Source organism: Rhinatrema bivittatum, chromosome 8 (assembly GCF_901001135.1).
Source record: "Rhinatrema bivittatum chromosome 8, aRhiBiv1.1, whole genome shotgun sequence".
NCBI lineage: Eukaryota > Metazoa > Chordata > Amphibia > Gymnophiona > Rhinatrematidae > Rhinatrema > Rhinatrema bivittatum.
Window position 1 is genome coordinate 199,474,282 of NC_042622.1, and position 21,541 is coordinate 199,495,822.

At 46.4% G+C, this 21,541-nt stretch overlaps 1 protein-coding gene across 1 annotated transcript in view; it reads left to right on the top strand.

Annotated features, from left to right (window-relative positions):
- Positions 1–909: 909 nt before the first annotated feature.
- CCDC92B (coiled-coil domain containing 92B) overlaps positions 910–21,541 on the top strand; it is a 72,179-nt gene continuing 51,547 nt past the window's right edge. Inside the window, exon 1 of the mRNA XM_029613968.1 lies at positions 910–1,290. The gene's annotated coding sequence lies outside the window, so the exon portion shown is untranslated. The remainder of the gene's footprint in view (positions 1,291–21,541) is intronic.

A 21,541-nucleotide genomic window follows, 5' to 3' on the forward strand; every position in this document is an offset into this window, starting at 1 on the left:
TAGGTGCTTACACCTGGTTTTATGTTCATAACTGACCTTTTGAAAATTGCTCAGGGGGTTATGTACATAAAAGTACACGCGAAAGCCATGTTGCATGTACCTTTATGCAGACTATATAGATGCTAAAATTATGATAGGATTTCAAACTCCCCTTAGCTTATATCTTAGCTTAGCTGTAGTAGATACAGATAGTAGATGCTAAAATTATGATAGGATTTCAAACTTCCCTTAGCACGAAAGCTCATAGGAAAAGGAAGATTTATTTTGCAATTGCCAAAATGATTTGTTTTAAATGTATGAACTCCTTACTTTAAAAAAAGACAAACAAACAACAACAACTTTGCTGGAGAGTCAAGGAGGTCGTGTGGCAGGGCTTTAGAAAGGCGGTGGGGGCGTGTGCGTGCGCTCTCCGCAGTGGGATTGCTCCTTTCAGCACCTCGGACAGATCCCCCGCCGGCCGCGGCTGCTCCCTGCACACACTGCCTCTCTCTCCCCCACCCTTCGCCTCCTGCTTGTTCTCCTCTCGTCGGCAACCTCCAGCGCCACCACAGTAATAGAATAAACGCAGCTAAAACGGCCTGCCTAAAAGGAAGACCGGGGGAGCCGAGCGAGTGAATCGCATTAGGACGATCAGATTTCAGGAAGGGGGTGGGGGAGAGCTGAGGATGGTGCCCGCACTCCCCCCAGCAGGCGGCTGATCTGGGAGAGCGCTGGTGCATCTCTGGGGAGGTGCCAATGCCTGGTGATTTCATCGGGCTGATAATATGACGGTCCTCTCTCCCTCCCCCCCCCCCCGTCCCCAGCAGCCCGTGCAGAGAGCCGTAGCCTGATCTCACCAGTTCCGGTCACGTTGCTCTGTGTTTACGCCTGAGCCCCCGCCGCTTCTGCGGGTGCTCGATCCCAGCCCTAAGTGAGCGAGCGGCCTTCTGGCTGGGAAAAAAAAAAAAAACAAAATGCAGCTGCGGCGCAGGGAGATTTTTATTTTCATGGCTTGTAGGTGTCCCGTGGTTAATCTTTTTTACCCAATGCCCTAGGAAGGAGGCGATCCGGAGGAGGAGGGCGAGTCAGAGCCCCCCCCCCCCCCCTGTCTCGCAAGATCTGGGACTGTGTTGCGGATGTTTATGTGGCGTGGCACAGGCGTTTCCAGCAGCACAACCTCCCCCCGTATCGCCCCGGAGGCTTTGCCCTTGCTGTGCAGCGCCGTCACGTCCACTCCCTCCCCAGTGCAGCGTTCCGGCGGCCAGGCTGAGCTGAGCGCCTCCTCTTGCCCTCCCGCGCCTTCCTCCGCAGGTAAGGGGTGATGTCCGTGGCGATGGCGGGAGGCTGCGCGGGGCATTTGCACGTTAAAAAAAAAAAACCCCGGCCCGTTCATGACTTCTGGCAGCACCGAAAGTGCGGCCGCAGACGTGGCCGGGGTGCCCGGGGAGGCGATCAGACTGCTCCCTGGAGTGAGAGCTGTTTAAATGCAGAGTGAGCCGCACCGGGGGGGGGGGGGGATCGGTTGGGGGAGGGGGCACGGATGGGCTGTAAATGAATTTGCCTTGTTAGATTCTGCATGCGGATCGTCTCGGGCGCCGTGGGAAGTTTATTATAGACGAGAGAAAAGGCCGATCTTCTTGTTCTTCTGTGTTCCGCTACAGTGAAAGTACTGACAACTTCCCCAAAGAAGAAGCTTTCAAGCTTCAGTTCCGGAGATGAATGGGAGGGCGGGGGGGGGGGGGGGGGGGGGGGGGTGTTCAACAGAGCCTTCACTGCCAGGATCCCAGTCGTTTAATGACTTCTAGAGGACATTCTCGTTGCCTGAAGGCAGTTTTATCTTCCAGCACCCTTGCAGGCATGTCTTTCAGAAAGAATATGCTTTTTTTAAGCTTTTTTTTTTTTTTTTTGTCTGTCATCTGTACTTCACCAATCAACATTATGGAGCTACTTATAGTACCTGAATGTAATCCGCTTTGAAGCGTCGTAAAAAGCGGAATATACAAACAAATTATTATTATTATTATTATTATTATTACAGTTATTAAATGGGTTATTCTTGGTTTCCGCTGGATTTAAAATAGCCACGATCACTTTGACTAAGAACTACGTGTTATGTTCTTTTAGCGGATAATTAAAATATGTATGACAGGATCTGCTTACATTTTCTTGCAGAGACTTAATCTATTTGCTTAATGTTTTCTTATCTGATTTGCTGACGAGAATATGTTTTGTTTCTTTCTGGTGGTGCAGGATTTGCACAGCTGAAGTTTGCAGAGATGAGAAAATCATTTCTATTTCTGGCCCTCTCTTGACTTCCAGCAGGAAGGCTCCACTTTTGAAAACTGATATTGCAGGCAGAGGCAGATTCATTTTTGGAATTGATTTTCCTTCTTTTCTTTCTTTCTTTTTTTTTCATGAAAGAAAAGTAAATGCTTCAAGAGACACTCCAGCCTAGCAGTGCTGCATTTCTATCCCAGGAGGATGGACCCGATTTCAAATGGCGTTTGAATAGGAAGAAATACATTTATGTGCTTTTTGCCACATGTTCTGATAAAAAAGAGTTGTTTTTAAATTCACTTATTTCAGTTTTTTTTTTTTTTAGTATAGTATAGTATAATGCAAAACTGAAGGTTACCATAAATGGTTAAGACAGATCACACATGCAGAGAACCTTTGGATGCACAGTTCACATTTAATTTTGTTGGCAATGCCTGTCAAACTCATTTTATATGCCTTCCATGTTACTTGAAAACAGTTCATCTCACAGTTTAAAATAGATCATAAATCTACTTAAACTTGCAATATCTGGAGCAAAACTATTTCCTGGGAAGTGCACAGCAGCAGTGTAAATAAAGCCTGTGAACCTCAGCAATATTCATGTTGGAGCAAGTTCTTTAATATATTGATTATCCAGAGAGGACTGGAAATGTTCAATGCAAAGAGTAGAGGGAGAGGAATATGAGATTGCTTTTTTTTTTAGATTTATGCCAAAAGTCCAGTTACCTTTCGACAAAAAAGTATGACGAGATTGCACTGGCACAGGATGACATGGGATAAGCCAGAGAGAGAGAGAGAGAGAGAGAGAGAAGGCATTCACAGGCTTCAGAAAAAATGCAGAAACTTAAGGCAGGGTAAAAACCATCCTTTGTTAATCTTTACAAGAAATGCAAAAAAAAGATAACTGAAGGAGTCTCCCACAGCAAAAAGGTGGGCTCTACTGGAACTGCTGCCCTATTTCTAGTACTTGCAGTGAGGGATGAAGTTCTGATTTCCTTTCCTCGCCTGTGAATGAAAGCCGTTTCCCCCCACCCCCCCCCCCCCACCCCCCACCACCATTTCCCCAAAATCCCTACAATTTGTCCCTTGATGTAAAAATGACTGCCTAGCAGTTTGTACTCTTTACTCCCTTGAATCCAGCGCCATCTTCCCACTGCTATCCACTTCTCCCCGGCCTCTTGCTGCCACAACCAGTTGACCTTCTGTGCCAGCTCGCTTCAAAAGTGTCAGCCTCCTGCCGTGGCCCAACTCTTTCCAGCCTCCTCTTGGTGCGGTAGCCATCCTCTTGTGCTGGCTTGTCTCATCTTGGTCTCCTGCTGCTGCCTGCAGCCAGCTTAACTTTCTCTTACTCCCCACTGCAAGTTCACTTCTCCGCCAGTCTCCTGTTGTTGCCCCACTTCATCCTGGGCTCCCTTCTACCACAAATATCCCACTTCCTCTCTTCCCACAGGCCTCTGCCACCTCTGATCTAATCTTCTTTCCCCTTTAAGCATCTGATTTGTGGAGGACAAGTGTGTCAGATCAGAGAGGAGAGCAAGTCCAGCAAGGAAAGAGCCAAATTAGAAGGGAGAGAAAATCAAAGAGAATGCCAGGGTGGAGGAGAGCTGGAGGAGGTTCTGGTTGATTGATGAATTAAAAGGCGATAAGGGAGGGAAGACTAAGAGGGGCAGGAGGGAGGGGAGAACATGGAGGAGCACTGGAAAAAAAGGGAGAGCTAGGATGATGGAGAAACACTATGAAGGCTGAAGAGATAGCCAAAAGGAGGAGAGACTAGAAATATAGAAACATAGAAACATGATGACAGAAAAACACTATATGGCCCATCCAGTCTTCCCATCCACTCAATTAATTTAGCCTTATATTTCTCATCACTTCCTTAAAGATCCCCTGTATTTATCCCATGCTTTCTTGAATTCAGATACTGTTTCTGTCTCCACCACTTCCACTGGGAAGCTGGTCCATGCATCCACCACCCTCTCTGCAAAGAAATATTTTGTAAGATTACTCCTGAGTCTACCTCCTTTTGCCCTCATTCCATGACCCCTCATTTAAAAGCCTCCTTTCTGTTAAAAGAGGCTCACCTCCTGTGCATGGAAACCTTTGAGATATTTTAATGTCTCTATCATATCTCCCCTCTCTCCTTTCCTCCAGGGTGTACATGTTTAGATCTTTAAGTCTATCCCCATAGGCTTTAGAATGAAGACCACTGACCATTTTAGTAGCCTCCCTCTGGACCGACTCCATCCTGTTTATGTCCTTCTGAAGGTGCGGTCTCCAGAATTGTACACAATATTCCAAGTGAGGTCTCACCAGGGACCTATACAGGGGCAATATCACCTCCCTTTTTCTGCTGACCATTCCTCTCCCCATGCAGCCAAGCATCTTTCTGGCTTTTACCATCGCTCTATCCACCTGTTTGGTCAGCTTAAGATCATCAGATACAATTACCCTCAGATCCCGCTCTTCCTTTGTGCTTAGAATAATTTCACCTCCAATACTTTACTTTTCCTTTGGGTTTTTGCATCCTAAATGCTTTACTCTGCATTTTTTAGCATTAAAGCTTAGCTGACAGACCTTAGACCATTCCTCGAGCTTTGCTAGATCTCTCCTCTTGTTTTCCACTCCTTCCTGGCTATCCACCCAGTTGCAGATTTCGGTATCATCGGCAAAAAGACAAACCTTTCCTGACAATTCTTCCATTATGTCACTCACAAAAATGTTGAAAGGAACCGGTCCAAGGTCCGATCCTTGAGGCACAACTAATAACAATCCTCTGCTCACAGAAAACTCCATTTATCACTACCCTTTGTCACCTCCCCACTCAGCCACTCAAGGGTGCACAATTTATGACTTCTGTGCAGAATCTTGTCAAAAGGCCTTGCTGAAATCCAAGTACACTATATCTAGTGCTCTTCCGTGATTCAGCTCTCTGGTCACCCAATCAAAGAAATTGATCAGATTTGTCTGATAAGATTTACCTCTGGTAAAACCATGCTGTTTTGGATCTTGCAATCCATTGGATTCCAAAAATTGCATATCCTCTGTTTTAGCAGCGATTCCAATAGTTTGTTCACCACAGAGATCAGACTAACTGGCCTGTAGTTCCCAGCCTCCTCCTTATGTCCACGTTTATGAATAGGAACCACATCTGCCCTTTTTCACTCCTCTGGAACTATTCCAGACTCTAAGGAATGATTGAAAAGGTCAGACAGCGGAGTTGCAAGGGCATCTCTAAGTTCTCTTGGTACCCTCGGATGTATCCCGTTCGGCCCCATCGCCTTATCTACTTTAAGTTTAGTTAGCTCCTCAAGAACAGTGTTCTGAAAATCAATTGAGGTTTACCTCACTTCCAATGTGTTTATTTTATGTGGTCCTGCTCCAGGCCCTTCCACGGTGAACACTGAACAGAAATATTTGTTAAGCAATTTCACTTTTTCCTCATCAGCCTCTACATATTCCTCCCCTTCACCTCTGAGTCTCACAATGCCACTTTTGCACTTCCTTCTATCACTAACATATCTAAAAAAAAAGGCTTGTCCCCCCCCCCCCCCCCCCATTTTACTGTATTTACTATTTTTTCTTCTATTTGAATTTTCACATTCCTGACTTCTTTCCCAGTTTCTCTTAATTTCTCCATATATTGTCGTCTGTCTTCCTCTTTCTGCAATCTCTTGTCATTTATGAATGCTAACCTTTTCTCCCTTACCTTTTCAGCTACTTCTTTAGAAAACCATAATGGTCTTTTCCTCTTCCCTTTAGTTACATTCCTTACAAAAAGATTAGTTGCCCTTGTATCATCTCCTTTTAGTTTTGCCCACTTGCCATTCTGCTTCCTCTGGATTTTCCCATCCAGCTAACGACTCCTTGAGGTACTCCCCCATCTTGAGAAAGTTAGTTTTCCTGAAGTCTAGAACCCTTGCCTTAGAAGGAACTTTCATCTCTTGCGTCCTAATATTGAACTGCACCATCTGGTGGTCACTGGTTCCCGAATGATCATCCACTACAACATCAGAAATACTGTCCGTGTTGGTAGGCACCAGGTCCAGTATCGCCCCTTCCCATGTGGGTTCCATTACCAGTTGACAGAACAGTTCTTCTTGCAGAGAATCCAGGATCGCCTTGCTTGGGATGTCCCAATCAACATCTGGAAGACAAAAAAGAAGGGGAGAAGGAGGAGAAGGGAGCAGAAGGAGAAGACTAGAAAGAAGGGGGAAGGAGGAAGAAATGTATGTATTTATTTACATATCTGAATTGTGTCTCTGAAACCACTCAAGGCGATGTACATGACAATATAAAATATAAACATTAAACATCACATAAAACAAACAGAATACAATTGCATCATTAACCCAGCAGTACTTCACCCACCTTGCTTAAAAACCTCAAATAAACAAAGCCTAACACCTAAACTTCTTCACTCCCTCCACAATCACCTAACCAAAGCACAGATCAGGTCACCTGAAATCCTGAATAAAATAACCGCCCTAAAATGAACATCATCCGCTATACCAAAACATTCTCTAGGAAGTTTATTACAAATATTAGGGACAGTTAGCGAAAAAGCCCTCACTCTGATCCTCAGAAGATGAGCTTCCTTCACTGAAGGAACATGAAGTAACTGCTCCTGTAAGGAGCACAACTTATGAAGGGGGCCTAGACATGAACACAGATAGTCAGGCCCTCGCCAGTTCAGTGCTTTAAATGTTAGCCCAATGACCTTAAATTGTGCCAATTACTTAACTGGTAGCCACTGTAACCCAAAAAATAGAAGGACTGGAGAGTAAAGAGAAGAAACAAAGAAGCTAGGGAGAAACTGAAGAGACTGCATGAAGGAGGGACTGGATTGGAGGGAGAAATGGTGAACTGTAGAGTGAAAGCAACTGAAAAAAAATCCCTTGGGAGCAGCAGAGACGGGCTGTAGCATGAGAAGATGAGGTAATAGGTACAAAAAGAAAAAAGGGAAAAGAAGTGAGAGAAAAGAAGAGAAAAACAGAAATAAGGAAGAAAGAAATGAAAAAAACAAAATAAGGTATTCAGGCCAACCACAAAGGCTGGAAAACATACTAAAGAAAAATATTTGAAACAAAAGAGTTTGAATAAAAAATGATTTTGCGTATCTTACTTAAGGCCGGATTTTAAAACCCTGGCGCACATAAATCCCGGGGTTTGCGCGCGTGGCCGGGCCTTACACATGCCGGGCCAATTTTCAAACCGGCCCGGCCGCGCGCGTAAACCCCGGGATGCGTGTAAGTGCCGGGGCCTTAAAACGGGGCAGGCCAGGGGGCGGAGCGGGGCGGCCTGGGACAGCTCCATTCCTCGCTGTCCCGGAGCCTCGTGCACCGGCCGGCTGCTGGCACACGCAAGTTACTTCAGGTCGGGCCCTGAAGTAACTTGCAAAATAAAAGGTAGAAAAATTTAAAAATGGGTTTTAGAGGGTGGGGAGGAGAGGGGAAGGGGAAGGGAGGTTAGGGTAGGGGGTAGGAAAGTTCCCTCTCAGTCCGCTCCTAAATTGGAGCGGACTGAGAGGGAAGTGGGGACGGCCCCGATGCATTGCCGCGCGAATGTTGACAAAATCAACCCCCCCTTGCGCGCACCACCACCGATTTTATAACATGCGCGCACTGGCACGCGCATGTTATAACATTGCGTGTCCATGTGTACGCACCAGGTAGCGTGCGCACATGGATGCACTCACATATTTTTAAAAAATCTACCCCTTAATGAACAACTGTATGCACATTTATGTAAATGTGCCACAGAAACTTGAAAACTGCCACCAAAGGTTTTGATCATTGTGACAGAATCTATCCCAATAAGTAAATTTAATGCTCTAGCACTAAACTTTCAAAAGGGAACCTTTAATAAGATGAGAAAAATAGAAAGGTGCAGCTATAAAGGTTAAGAGTGTACAACAGGCATGGACTTTGCTAAAAAAAAATACCATCGTAGAGGGCATAGTCCAGATGTATTTCATGCATTAAGAAAGGTGGAAGGAAGGCCAAACAATTGCCGCCATGGTTAAAAGGTAAGATGAAAGAGGCTATTTTCGCCAAAAGAGCTTCCTTCAAGAAAATTGGAAAAAGCATATAAGCATTGGCAAGTTAAATGTAAAACATTGATAAGACAGGCTAAAAAAGAATTTGAAAATAATTTGGCCATATAGAGAGAAAAACTCATAATAAAAACTTTTTAAAATATATCTGAAATAGGAAGCCTATCAGGAAGTCAGTTGGACTGTTAGATGATCGAGGGGTTAAAGGGGACTTAGAGAAGATAAGGCCATTGCGGAAAGTCTAAATTAATTCTTTGCTTCTGTGTTCTCTGATGAGTATGTTGGGGAGATACCTATTCAGCTCAGCGCAATGGCACATTATGAATCGACAGATAATTATTACAAGTGTTATGGTTCTGGCCCCGAGCGCCGCGACCAGACCCTTACCTCCGTGTTCCTGGACCTGTTCCCGCTTCTGTTGGCCTAGTTTGCGGCCTGTTCGGCGGTGTCCCCGCGAGGGCCACGCCGCCGGGAAGCCTCCCATGAACGTCCTGCTTCTAGGCGCGTGCACCACTTGGGCGCTTTTCTAGGCCGTTTCCCGCCAGTGGTGACTCCGCCCAGTTCCTGACGTCAGACGCCGTGGCCTTGATAAGCCAGCCGCGGACACTCAGTCTTTGCCTTGCAACGGGTTTACCTTCTGGTTCCCTGTTGCTTCGTGCCCCGGAGTGAGCTGCCTTGGTACTCGCTCCGTTCCTGCTTGCCTGCTACAGTACCTGCTTGGTTCCTGCTTGCCTGCTACAGTTCTCGCCTGGTTCCAGTACCTGAGTCTTGCTACAGTTCCTGCCTGGTTCCAGTACCCGAGTCTTGCTACAGTTCCTGCCTGGTTCCAGTACCCGAGTCTTGCTACAGTTCCTGCCTGGTTCCAGTATCCGAGTCTTGCTACAGTTCCTGTCTACTGTTCTAGTCTGGTTCCAGTTCTCGGTCCTGATTATCAACCCGCCTAAGTCCCAGCGGCCGGGCCCCTACAAGCTCCTCCCGGGGGAGCACCAGCTTCCAGGGTGAAGAGCACCTCTACGTCCTGCCTGAACATCTTGCCTCCCGGCCTGCAGCGTACTAGAGACATTGAACACCTTTTCCAGTCTCTAGCAGGTCGGCCCAAGGGTCCACTAAATTGAGACTCCATAACAGATTGCAAGGCCATGGACTCGGCGGATGCGCCTGCTCCCTCGGTCCTGCCTGGGATGACCCAGCAGATGCTACAGCACCAGAGCTGCATCGATACCCTGGCAGCCACGGTGGAACGGCTGTCCTCTCGCCTGGAGTCCTTGCCTCCTGCTGGCGCGGTCCCCGAGAGACACAGCTCTCCTGTGACTCAGCTACCGGCACCCTCTCGCTACACTGGAGATTTAAGTACCTGCCGCGGCTTTCTGAACCAATGTTTCATATGGTTCTCTCTGTTGCCTCGGCAGTTCCCCTCGGATGCGGTGAAAGTGGCTTATATCCTGTCCCTGCTTGACGGGAAAGCCTTAATATGGGCCTCTCCCCTTTGGGAACACAATGATCCCTCGCTAATGGACTTTCAACAGTTCATCTCGAACTTCCGACAGGCTTTTGATGAGCCGGCCCGAGTAGCTACGGCTACATCTGAACTGCTGCAGCTCCGTCAGGGGGCTCACTCCTTGGCAGATTATGCTATGGAATTCCGGACTTTAGCCCAAGAAATAGGTTGGCAGGATGGTAGTCTTAAGGCCATCTTCTTGGATGGCCTTTCCAGATGCTTAAAGGATGAGATTGCTGCCCGAGATCTGCCAGGGGACCTCAACGCCTTGATAAAGATGGCTGCCCGCATTGACCGCCGCCTACAACAACAGGCCAAGGAGCAGCACTCCTCCTGCCACAGTCCTGCTTCTGTGTCGGCGAGATCCGCGTCTTCTCCTAAGACTTCTTGTCCAGACGCTCCCACCTGCGAACCCATGCAGCTGGGATGGGCCCCGCTCTCTGCTGAAGAGAGGCAATGTCGCTGTTCGTTGAAACTGTGCTTGTATTGTGGCCAGTAGGGCCATTTCTTGGCACGCTGCCAGGAGCGTGCGGAAAACGTCAAAGCCTAGGAGGTCGGGAGGAGCTCCTCCTAGGCTGTGCTACAGCTCCTCAATGTACCGTGCCTGTTAACCTGGAATACCCCGGAGGATCCATAGAGATGATTGCGTTCCTGGATTCTGGAGCCGGGGGTAATTTCAACCTGCAGGACTTAGTCTCCCAGTTGCGAATTCCTACGCATAGACGGTAGGTCCCATTACGAATTACCTCCATCCAGGGGACGCTCCTTCCAGGACTTATCCTGATGTCCACGGCACCCATTACTGTCCTCACCGGGGCGATCCATTCGGAGGAGATAGCCTTCCTAGTGTTGGATAAGGCTGTCCACCCTGTGGTGCTAGGGTTGCCGTGGTTACAGAAGCACTCGCCCACGATTCATTGGGATACTCTACAGATTGTCAAGTGGAGCCCTTTCTGTCTAGCCAACTGTATGAAAGTGCCTAAGGCTCCCAGACTCCCGTTGATGCACTCTGCCCTAGGTCCTCCTGCACCTTATGAGGACTTCACAGATGTTTTTTCCAAGACCAAGGCGGAGATCCTTCTGCAGCACCGCCCGTATGACTGCACTATAGACCTGCTACCTGGAACTATGCCCCCCCCGAGGAAGGGTATATCCCTTATCATTACCTGAAACCCGGGCCATGTCCGAGTATATTTCAGAGAATCTGGCCAAGGGGTTTATTCGCCCGTCCAAGTCACCTGCAGGGGCAAGCTTTTTCTTTGTCAGCAAAAATACGGCTCGCCGAGACCGTGTATAGACTATCGAGGCCTAAATTCTATTACCAAGCGGGATCGTTACCCGCTCCCACTAATCCCGGAGCTCCTCGATAGGCTCCAGGGAGGGAAGATTTTCACAAAGTTGGACTTACGAGGTGCTTACAACTTAGTCCGAATTCGTCCCGGAGACGAGTGGAAAACCGCTTTTAATACCAGAGACGGGCATTACGAATATCTTGTGATGCCTTTCGGCTTATGTAATGCTCTGGCGGTGTTCCAGCACCTGATGAATGAGGGGTTATGGGACCTTCTGAACACCTGCGTAATCGTCTACCTCAACGATGTGCTAGTCTACTCCCAGGACCTGCCTTCACACCGTCAGCATGTCCGTCAAGTGCTCCAAATACTTAGGGAGCATAGTCTGTACGCGAAACTTGAAAAATGTAGTTTCGAGAAGACGTCCCTGCTGTTCCTGGGCTACATAATCTCTGCAACAAGCTTTCAAATGGATCCTGAGAAAATGGCGGCAATTAAGAATTGGCCCCGGCCGAGGGGTCTCAAAGCGTTGCAACGCTTCCTCGGCTTTTCCAATTTCTACCGTCACTTTATTTCTAACTATTCCCGTATTTTGGCCCCATTGACTGCCCTCACCTGAAAGGGGGCCAACGCGGTGGATTGGCCTGTTCCTGCCTGCCAAGCCTTCGAGGCCCTCAAGGAAGCGTTCTTGTTAGACACTTGCCTTCGTCATCTGGACCCCAGCCGGCCCTTTGTGGTGGAAGTCGATGCCTCCAATGTGGCCGTGGGGGCCGTGCTGAGCCAGTACTCTGATTCTGGACAATTGCTACCCTGTTCATATTTCTCGAAGAAATTCTCGCCGGCAGAGAGCAACTACTGTGTTGGTGATAAAGAGTTGCTAGCCGTGAAACTTGCCCTGGAGGAATGGAGACAGTGGTTGGAGGGGGGCCAACCATCCGGTTACGATTTACACCGACCACAAAAACTTAGCATTCTTGAAGCAAGCCCAACGCCTGAACCCAAGGCAAGCCCGGTGGTCGCTGTTTTTTGATCAGTTTAACTTTACTCAACGCTACCGACCTGGCTCTAAGAATGTTCGAGCCGACGCGCTCTCGCGCTCCTCCAAGGTTGAAGAGACTTCTGACATTCCCCAGTACATCTTGGATCCCGTGAAAGTGAGCCTCACAGCAACCTTGGTGTCCTCCCAAGGAAAGACCGTTGTTCCACGTCGCTCCCGGAGAGCAGTCCTCACTTGAGCCCATGACTCCCTCACGGGGGGCCATTCTGGCTGTAAACGGACCTTAGACTTGTTGAACCGATTCTACTGGTGGCCGACGGTGAGACCGGACGTCGAAGCCTTTGTGGGCTCTTGTCTTACCTGCGCCGTTCAGAAGCCGCTCATCGGGAGGCCCAGGGGCCTGTTACAACCATTACCCATCCCAGTGGAGCCTTGGACACACATCTCCACCGACTTTGTCGTGGACCTTCCCATCTCAGGAGGTAATTCGGTCATTTGGGTGACCGTAGATCGATTCTCCAAGATGGCGCACTTTGTCCCCTTGCCAAAGTTTCCTTCTGCATCTGACTTAGCCAATCTCTTCGCTCAGTATATCTTTAGATTTCACGGTCTTCCTCAGGATATAGTCTCAGATCGAGGACCACAGTTTACTGCTCGATATTGGAAAGCACTTTGCAAAAGCTTCAGTGTGCAACTTAGTCTTTCATCTGCGTTCCATCTCCAGAGTAATGGGCAAACGGAATGGACTAACCGAACCTTAAAGACCTTTCTCCATTCGTTCGTGAATGAGCGACAAGATATTTGGGCCAAGTTACTCCCGTGGGCTGAGATCTCGTATAATAATCATACACATGCCGCTACTGGAAGTTCACCTTTCCTCATTGTCTATGGGAAGCAACTTCGACCGCCCTTGAACTTCGCCTGAACCCAGTGCACTCCTGGCAGTACAACTTTCAGCCCGCCAGCTTCGTTCCCTATGGACCTCTATCCAGGGAAAGCTCCGTAAAGCCGCTCAGTCCGCCAAGAAATGGGCGGATAGGCATCGTCAGCCAGCGCCTATCTTCCTTCCAGGAGATCGCGTCTGGCTTAGTACTAAAAATCTACAGCTATGAATCCCGTCTCGAAGACTAGCCCCGAGATTCTGTGGGCCTTTCCGAGTCACCGAATGAGTGGGAGCAGTCTCGTACCGACTATGCCTACCCTCCTCCATGCGCATACATGGCGTGTTCCATGTGTCATTGCTGAAGCCTCTTGTTTTGTCTAGATACCACTCCCGGGCTCCTGAATCATCGGATCCTTCTGTACCGGACAATATTACATATCAAGTACGTGAGATCTTGGACGTTCGGTTCCATCAACAACGCTGGGAGTACTTGCTTGCCTGGGAGGGTTGCAGACCCGAGGATAATTCATGGGAACCTGCCCGTAACATCCTCGACAAGGACTTATTACGGCAGTTCCATCTGGACCACCCAAGTAAACCGGGACCGGCTAAGAGTGGGCGTAAGAGGGGAGGTACTGTTACGGTTCTGGCCACGAGCGCCGCGGCCAGACCCTTACCTCCGTGTTCCTGGACCTGTTCCCGCTTCTGTTGGCCTAGTTCGCAGCCTGTTCGGCGGCGTCCTTGCGAGGGCTGCGCCACCGGGAAGCCTCCCATGGACGCCCTGCTTCTAGGTGCTTTTCTAGGCCGTTTCCTGCCAGTGGTGACTCCGCCCAGTTCCTGACATCAGACGCCGCGGCCTTGATAAGCCGGCCGTGGACACTCAGTCTTTGCCTTGCAACGGGTTTACCTTCTGGTTCCCTATTGCTTCGTGCCCCGGAGTGAGCTGCCTTGCTACTCGCTCCGTTCCTGCTTGCCTGCTATAGTACTTGCTTGGTTCCTGCTTGCCTGCTACAGTTCCTGCCTGGTTCCAGTACCTGAGTCTTGCTACAGTTCCTGCCTGGTTCCAGTACCCGAGTCCTGCTACAGTTCTTGCCTGGTTCCAGTATCCGAGTCTTGCTACAGTTCCTGTCTACTGTTCTAGTCTGGTTCCAGTTCTCAGTCCTGATCATCAACCCGCCTAAGTCCCAGCAGTCGGGCCCCTACGGGCTCCTCCCGGGGGGGCTTCGGCTTCCAAGGGTGAAGCCACCTAAGTCCCAGCGGCTGGGCTCCTACGGGCTCCTCCCGGGGGAGCACCAGCTTCCAGGGTGAAGAGCACCTCTACGTCCTGCCTAAACATCTGCCTCCCAGCCTGCAGCGTACTAGAGACATTGAACACCTTTTCCAGTTACTAGCAGGTCGGCCCAAGGGTCCACTAAATTGAGACTCCATAACAACAAGAGACATTTTCAAACCCATTTTTGCAGGTCAAATAGCTCGTTGCCAGCAGAAATGGGGTCTTTGAAAATAGCCCGCCCTATGTTCGGGTAAAATTACAAGCACAGTGGCAATGTAGTTCGCAGGGGTCTGGTTGGGGAGGGGCTTGCAAGAAGGCACATACTTTTAAATTTTCATGAATTTGTGAATATAAATTTACCCGGAAAAACTATTCTCACAAAAAGAAGGTGCAAAGTTGTGCAGGTGCTTTTTCTTAGGCAATTTTCAAAGGGAAGGTTTTCCTTTTGAAAATTGCTGGGACTTCTGTGAGCAGTTTGAAAATTGCTCTCTACAGATTTATTTAAAACCGAAACAATTACAGAAGAGGCTAAGCATCATGCACTGTACAGGTCAACGAGCAACAAAAATGCTTCTTTTTTTTTTTTGACCCAGCAGTTTCCTCCTACTCCTTTGGGTTTTCAGATAAATTGGAATCAGGGCCAGGATCTGGCCCCATGGGCCTTCATTCACAACCATCTGGGGAGTTCCCCCCCACCCCCTATGTTCTATACCCTACCAACTTATTTTAATCCAGCCATTGCAGCGACGGACCTGGCCCGGGGGCTTCTTCCAGAACCCCTGCAATCATGGGTCCTAAATTCAGCTGTGCCAAGATTGTGACTTCCTCTCACCTCACCCGAGGGCTGTGAGTGCTGCCTCCTCAGCATCTCCATCCCTGTCCAACCTGGGAGACGGAAGAACTGAGTCGACATCAAACCCAGGTCCCTCTGCATGGCAGTGTGCTGGCCCAATGTCTCTAATTTTTAACCAGTCCTGCAGAATCGATGCAGCTGAAGAGTCAGCAAAGTGAAGACAGGGATGGAAACTGAATATATTGAGATCATCAAGACATGCTTTGTTTTAGACCATTTGTCTGCTGGTAAAGTGCTGAATAATAATTTATATACAATTATTGCCTAGCTGTCTGGCGTTTTGCTGACATGGGTTTTTGTGTTTGAGAAAGTGGTTTTTTGTTTTTTTTTTAGTGTTTCTATTTTTGGACATGTGCATAAGGTATTTTTGGAAGCAGTGCACCTGTTCTTGGAGCTGTGCAGTGCAGTAGACTTTCCTGCTCACAGCATGTTTTCTTATTTTATTTATTTGTTTGTTTGTTTCGACGTTTTATATGCCGATATTCCAAAAGAAGATCACAACGGTTTACAAAAGCAACATTCACATTATGGGTCTATACGGGATCAGAGCATGTTAATTAGATTATAGTAATTTATGATTCATAAGTTCCTTTTCAATTCTTTTACATATTCATCAGATGATTGTCTTAATATACTATACTTCTCTCAATAATTGTCTCTCATTTGGCTAACAATATCTATGTTGTTAATAATAGGATTTTCTGCATCTTGTTGTTTTGAGCGCACGTTTGAAGCTCTTCCTTTCTCGTTATCAGACGTAGCATCTGGTAGAGACTTCCACAACATGGGGCCCGCTGTTGAGAACCTTCCATCTCTTGTTTGTGTTAGATGTGTACTCTGCGGTGTAGGCACTGTTAATAGTCCTTTGTTTCGTGATCTTAAGAGTTCGTTGTGATGTGTATGGTTGGAGAGTTTCTCACAGTAAGCTGGAGTTTCTGTCATTGATGATGTTAAAAATTATTGTTGGTATTTTATAGTGGATTCTTGATTGTATTGGCAGCCAGTGTAGCTTTGTTGGTATAGGGGTGATGTCAACGAATTTCCTTGCTCCTAATAAGAGTCTTGCTGAGGCATCTTGTAGTAGTTACAATGGTTTTAATTAACCTGAAGGTAGGCTGAGTAAAGGGAGTTGCAATAGTCTATGTTTGAGAATATTAGTGTTTGTAAGACAGTTTGGAAGTCTTGAAATGTTAGTAGAGGTTTCAGTCAATGTAATATTTGCAGTTTGGCATATCCTGTTTTAATTAGTTTGTTTATGCGTTTTTCATTGTGATGTTCTCATCGATCTGTATTCCTAGGTCTCGTACTTGTTCTGAGGGTGTAATGTGGAAGTTACCCAAGTCTAGACTAGGCGATTTAACAATAGAAGGGTTTCTTCAGCTTTATTTGTGTTTAGTGTTAGTTTAAGCTGAGATAGTTGTTGCTGTATTTCCTTTGTGTATGTTGAGAATGTCGATGTTGTATTTTCATTGATTTGGTGATAGGAATGTAGAATTGTATATCATCTGTGTATAAAAAGAAGTTCCTAGTTCTGTTAGTAGGTTATATAGAGGGAGCATATATATGTTGAAGAGTGTGGCCGAGAGTGCTGAACCCTGGGAGGACACCTGTATTGATTGGGAATGTGTCAGATAGGTGGTTGCCCAGTTTGACTTAGAATGTCCTATCAGTTAGGAAGGAGGAGAACCACTTGAGAACAGTTCCATCTGTTCCAGTTTTTCTCATCTGACGGCATAGTAATGTGTGGTCCACAATATCAAAGGCTGCTAAGTCTATTAAACAGGAGTGCCACAAGGATCGGCTCTTTCGGCTACACTCTTCAATATATATCTACTCCCACTATGCCAACTTCTAACGAGCATTGGAGTAACGTATTATATGTATGCCAACGACATACAACTCCTTATTCCAATCTCCTCCAACGTAGAAGATGCACTATCATTAGCAGCCTCTCACTTAGAGGCAATCAGGAATATGCTAAACCACCTAAAATTATGTCTAAACATGGGCAAAACAGAATGCATTCTAATAGAAAGAACAAACTCAGGTCAAAAAAACACTCCAGCCCTTCCCATAGACAACATCTGCCTACAACTTAAAGATAACGTATAAGATCTGGGCATTTGGATTGACAGTGAACTAAGCTACAAAAAACACATCGCATTAAAAACAAAAGAAGGCTTCTATAAACTCCAAATTCTGAAACATCTAAAACCAATGCTACACCACCAAGATTTCAGAACAGTAGTACAATCCCTAATTTGCAACAGCCTTGACTACTGCAACTCACTCTTGCTGGGTGCACCTAAAGTGACCTTAAAACCCCTACAGTTGCTGCAGAATGCAGCAGCTAGAGTCCTGACGGGAAAAAAGAAAACAGAACACATCACCCCTGTACTCAAAAGTCTACACTGGCTTCCGGTGGAAAAACGAATTGAATTCAAAGTACTAACAGTACTACACAATGCAATATACAAAGTAGATAACACGGCCCTTGACAATATCATTCATTTACACAGAGCACAACGGTCAACCAGAACAGCAAGTAAAGTAAATCTAGTAATTCCCTCACTACCAGTAGCCAAATTATCCACAACAAGAAACAGAGCAATATCTATCGCCGGTCCAAAATTATGGAACTCTCTACCAAAATACCTGAGCTCTCAAAGTAACTTTAAATCCTTAAAAAAAGAGCTCAAGACATGGTTTTTCTTGCAAACACACAAGAATGGCATTGGATAAAATATCTTAACTAATATAATACATACCTTCATCGGGTATGCAATAGCGAACATAAAGCTAGGACTATGAATGAGTTAAAATAGGCCTATAGATTACATACTACACATGATTAGATCCCCCATGTTTACCTGATATGTTGAACGGTCTTACCTTACGCCTGGAACACTGCCTGGAACACTGCCCAAACACCTTTAAAAAAAAGTTAAAAACCTGGTTATTCAAACAAGCATACTCTTAATCCCTTCCTTGTCTCTTCCGACCTCCCAGTCTCCTTTACTCCAGTTCTCCATTACACCAATTTCCATAACCACATCTATTTGACCCTTTCACTACCTAACTTACTTATAGCCATCTCTGGTAAACCCCAACTATGTTGCATTGTCACTTCAATTTGCTTCAACAGCTAATGCCTTTAACTGTCGTACAGTTGTGTAAATATATTATGTAATATAGTTGCTATCGCAACAAAGTCTTAAGTTTTTTGGTTCCTGTATACTTCCTGCTAACACTTTGTCTTGGCCCCTCAGACCATTCCGCTCTCTCACCCAGTTCCTTTGATTCCCTGTTAATTGTAACTTTTTCACTCTTCCTTTCTCTCTTTTAGTTTTGACCCCCCAGTTGTATGTGAACCGATGTGATATTCATTTGAATGTCGGTATATAAAAGTTATAAATAAATAAATAAATGCATAATGTTGATTAGATATGTCAAGAATAAGAGATTTTTTGGTTAGTTTTTTTTGTAATCTTGTTACTCAGACCAGTTACTGTTAGAGGCAAGGTTGTGTTCTGTGTTAAATTGGTAAATGTAAATTGTAATAAGGAGTAACCGTGTTGCTCACGTTACTCTGAGTTCACTTACTGTTTTATGTAATGGTTGTTGATGATGCAAACCGGAGTGAAGGCAGTGGGCTATACCTCAGTATATAAAAAGCTTTAAATAAATAAATAAATATTAGTACCAAGATATAAGAGTCATCATTGTCAAACCCCTGTAGTACTGGGTCTGTTAAAGATATGAGTAAAGATTCTGTCATGCGGTATTTTCTGAATCCGAATTGGTTTGGGTATGGGATGTCATTGTCTTCTATGTGATTTTCCAGTTGAGATAATACTGCTTTTTCTAGAACCTTTGCAATGAAAGGCAAGTTAGATATTGGTTGATAATTGTCCCAGTTGTCAATTTTGCCATTTTTATTTTTTAGGATTGGTTTGATCACAGCTCGTTTCACTCCATATAGGACCAGTCTTTCTGAGAGTGAATGGATGGTTTATGGTTGCTATTGTTGGAGTGATTACACTATGTACTATTTTCAGGGAACTTGTTGGAATCGGGTCTAGTGGGTTGATAGCAGGCTTCATTTTGAAAAAATTTGATTTATTTCAAGTTTAATTACCATCGAATGTATTCCATTTAGATTTCTCAGGTTTTTCAACGGTATCTTTTGTTGGTGAGCAAGTGGAGAATTGTGTTTTTAACCTATTTATTTTATCTAACATGGAGGTGGAATATTCATTGCAAGCGTTTTTTGAAAAGTTGTTTGTATTTTAGATGGAGGAAGATGGGTCCTTCTCTGTTCATTTGATTCAATTTTTCGAGGCTTTGACACCAATATAGACTATATTATCATACTTCTTGATCTCACAGCATCTTTTGACAATTTAAATCACGAAATACTCTTAGCTAATTTGCAATATATAGGCATCAAAGATACGGTCCTTCAGTGGTTTAACACTTTTATTTCCAATCGTTCTCAGCAAATCAGCTTAGGCAGTTATCATTCAGACTGGTACACAATTTCATCTGCACTACCACAAGGTTCTTCATTATCAGCCATGTTATTTAACATTTACATACTTCTCCTCTGTTATATTTTACTTCTTGTACCTTACACCCACCTAAATCCATACCTCCAGGTATGGATATTGGAAATTGCCAAATAATTCCTGCAACTCAAGTTAGAGATCTAGGAGTTCAAATCAATGAAAATTTAGCAATGAAAGCCCATTAATAAACTGATGAAATCAGGCTTCTACAAGTTGCGGATCCTGATTCGGCTGAAACCTTTACTAAGCACAACAGATTTCAGAAAAGTATTACATACTCTAATATTCTCAAACCTCGATTACTGTAATTCTTTACTTTTGGGTCTTCCGGCAAGTCACTTAAAACCACTGCAACTACTGCAGAATGCCGCAGCCAGACAACTGACTGGAACAAGGAAACATGACCACTTCACTCCTACACTGATGGCATTACACTGGCTATTTATTCAATGAAGAATATATTATAAAGTTCTAGCGGTAATTTACAATAATATTAATCCTAACAACAATGATCTAATGGGAATATCATTTAAACTACACAATCCCCCATAAAATCTAAGATCACAAAACAAAGGCCTCCTAGAAACCCTACAATAATAAATTCTCATCTAAGACAAACTAGAGATAGAGTTATATCAATTCCTGCCCAAACTAGGAACTCCATGCCAGAGGAACTACAGACAATCAGGCTGATTCAGTACGCTGCGCTCAGGCTGAGCGCACCGTTAGCCCCTGTCTAGACGCAGTTTTCCACGCACTAATATTACCCCTTATACAGTAAGGGGTAATAGCGCGAGGAAAACGCATGTCCAACCCCCCAAAAACTAATAGCGCTAACAACATGTTGATGGCCCTATTAGATAGTCCTGTTATGGACTCTGTCTCTGTTTAGTGGACCCTTGGGCCGACCTGCTGGAGACTGGGAAAGGTGGTCAATGTCTCTAATGAATAACAGGCCGGGAGGCAGATGTTCAGGCAGGACGTAGATGCTCTTCACCCTGGAAGCTGGTGCTCCCCCAGGAGGAGCCCAACCGCTGGGACTTAGGTGGCTTCACCCTTGGAAGCCGAAGCCCCCCCGGGAGGAGCCCATAGGGGCCCAGCCGCTGGGACTTAGGCGGGTAGTGGATCAGGACAGGTAACTGGAACCAGACTAGGACCATAGCATTACTGTAACTGGGCTCGGGTTCTGGAACCAGGCAGGAACTGTAGCAGGATACGGGTACTGGAACCAGGCTGGAACTGTAGCAAGACTCGGGTACTGGAACCAGGCAAGAACTGTAGCAGGATTCGGGTACTGGAACCAGGCAGGAACTGTAGCAGGATTCGGGTACTGGAACCAGGCAGGTACTGTAGCAGGATTCGGGTACTGGAACCAGGCAGGTACTGTAGCAGGATTCGGGTACTGGAACCAGGCAAGAACTGTAGCAGGATTCGGGTACTGGAACCAGGCAGGTACTGTAGCAGACAGGCAGGAACCAAGCAGGTACTGTAGCAGGCAAGCAGGAACCAAGCAGGTACTGTAGCAAGCCTCGGGTACTGGAACCAGGCAGGAACTGTAGCAAGACTGGAGCGACGAAGCAAAGCGAGTCACTCCGGGGCACAGTGCAACAGGAAACCTGGAGGCAAACCCATTGCAAGGCAAAGACTGGATGACCGCGGCCGGCTTATCAAGGCCGCGGCGTCTGACGTTAGGAGTTGGGCGGAGTCACCACTGGCGGGAAACGGCCTAGAAAAGCACCCAAGTGGCGAGCTCGCGCCTAGGAGCTGAGCGTCCATGGGAGACCTCACAGCGACGCAGCCCCAGCGGGGACGCCGCCAACCAGGCCGCAAACCAGGCCTCTGGAAGCGGGAGCAGGTCCGGGAGCCCAG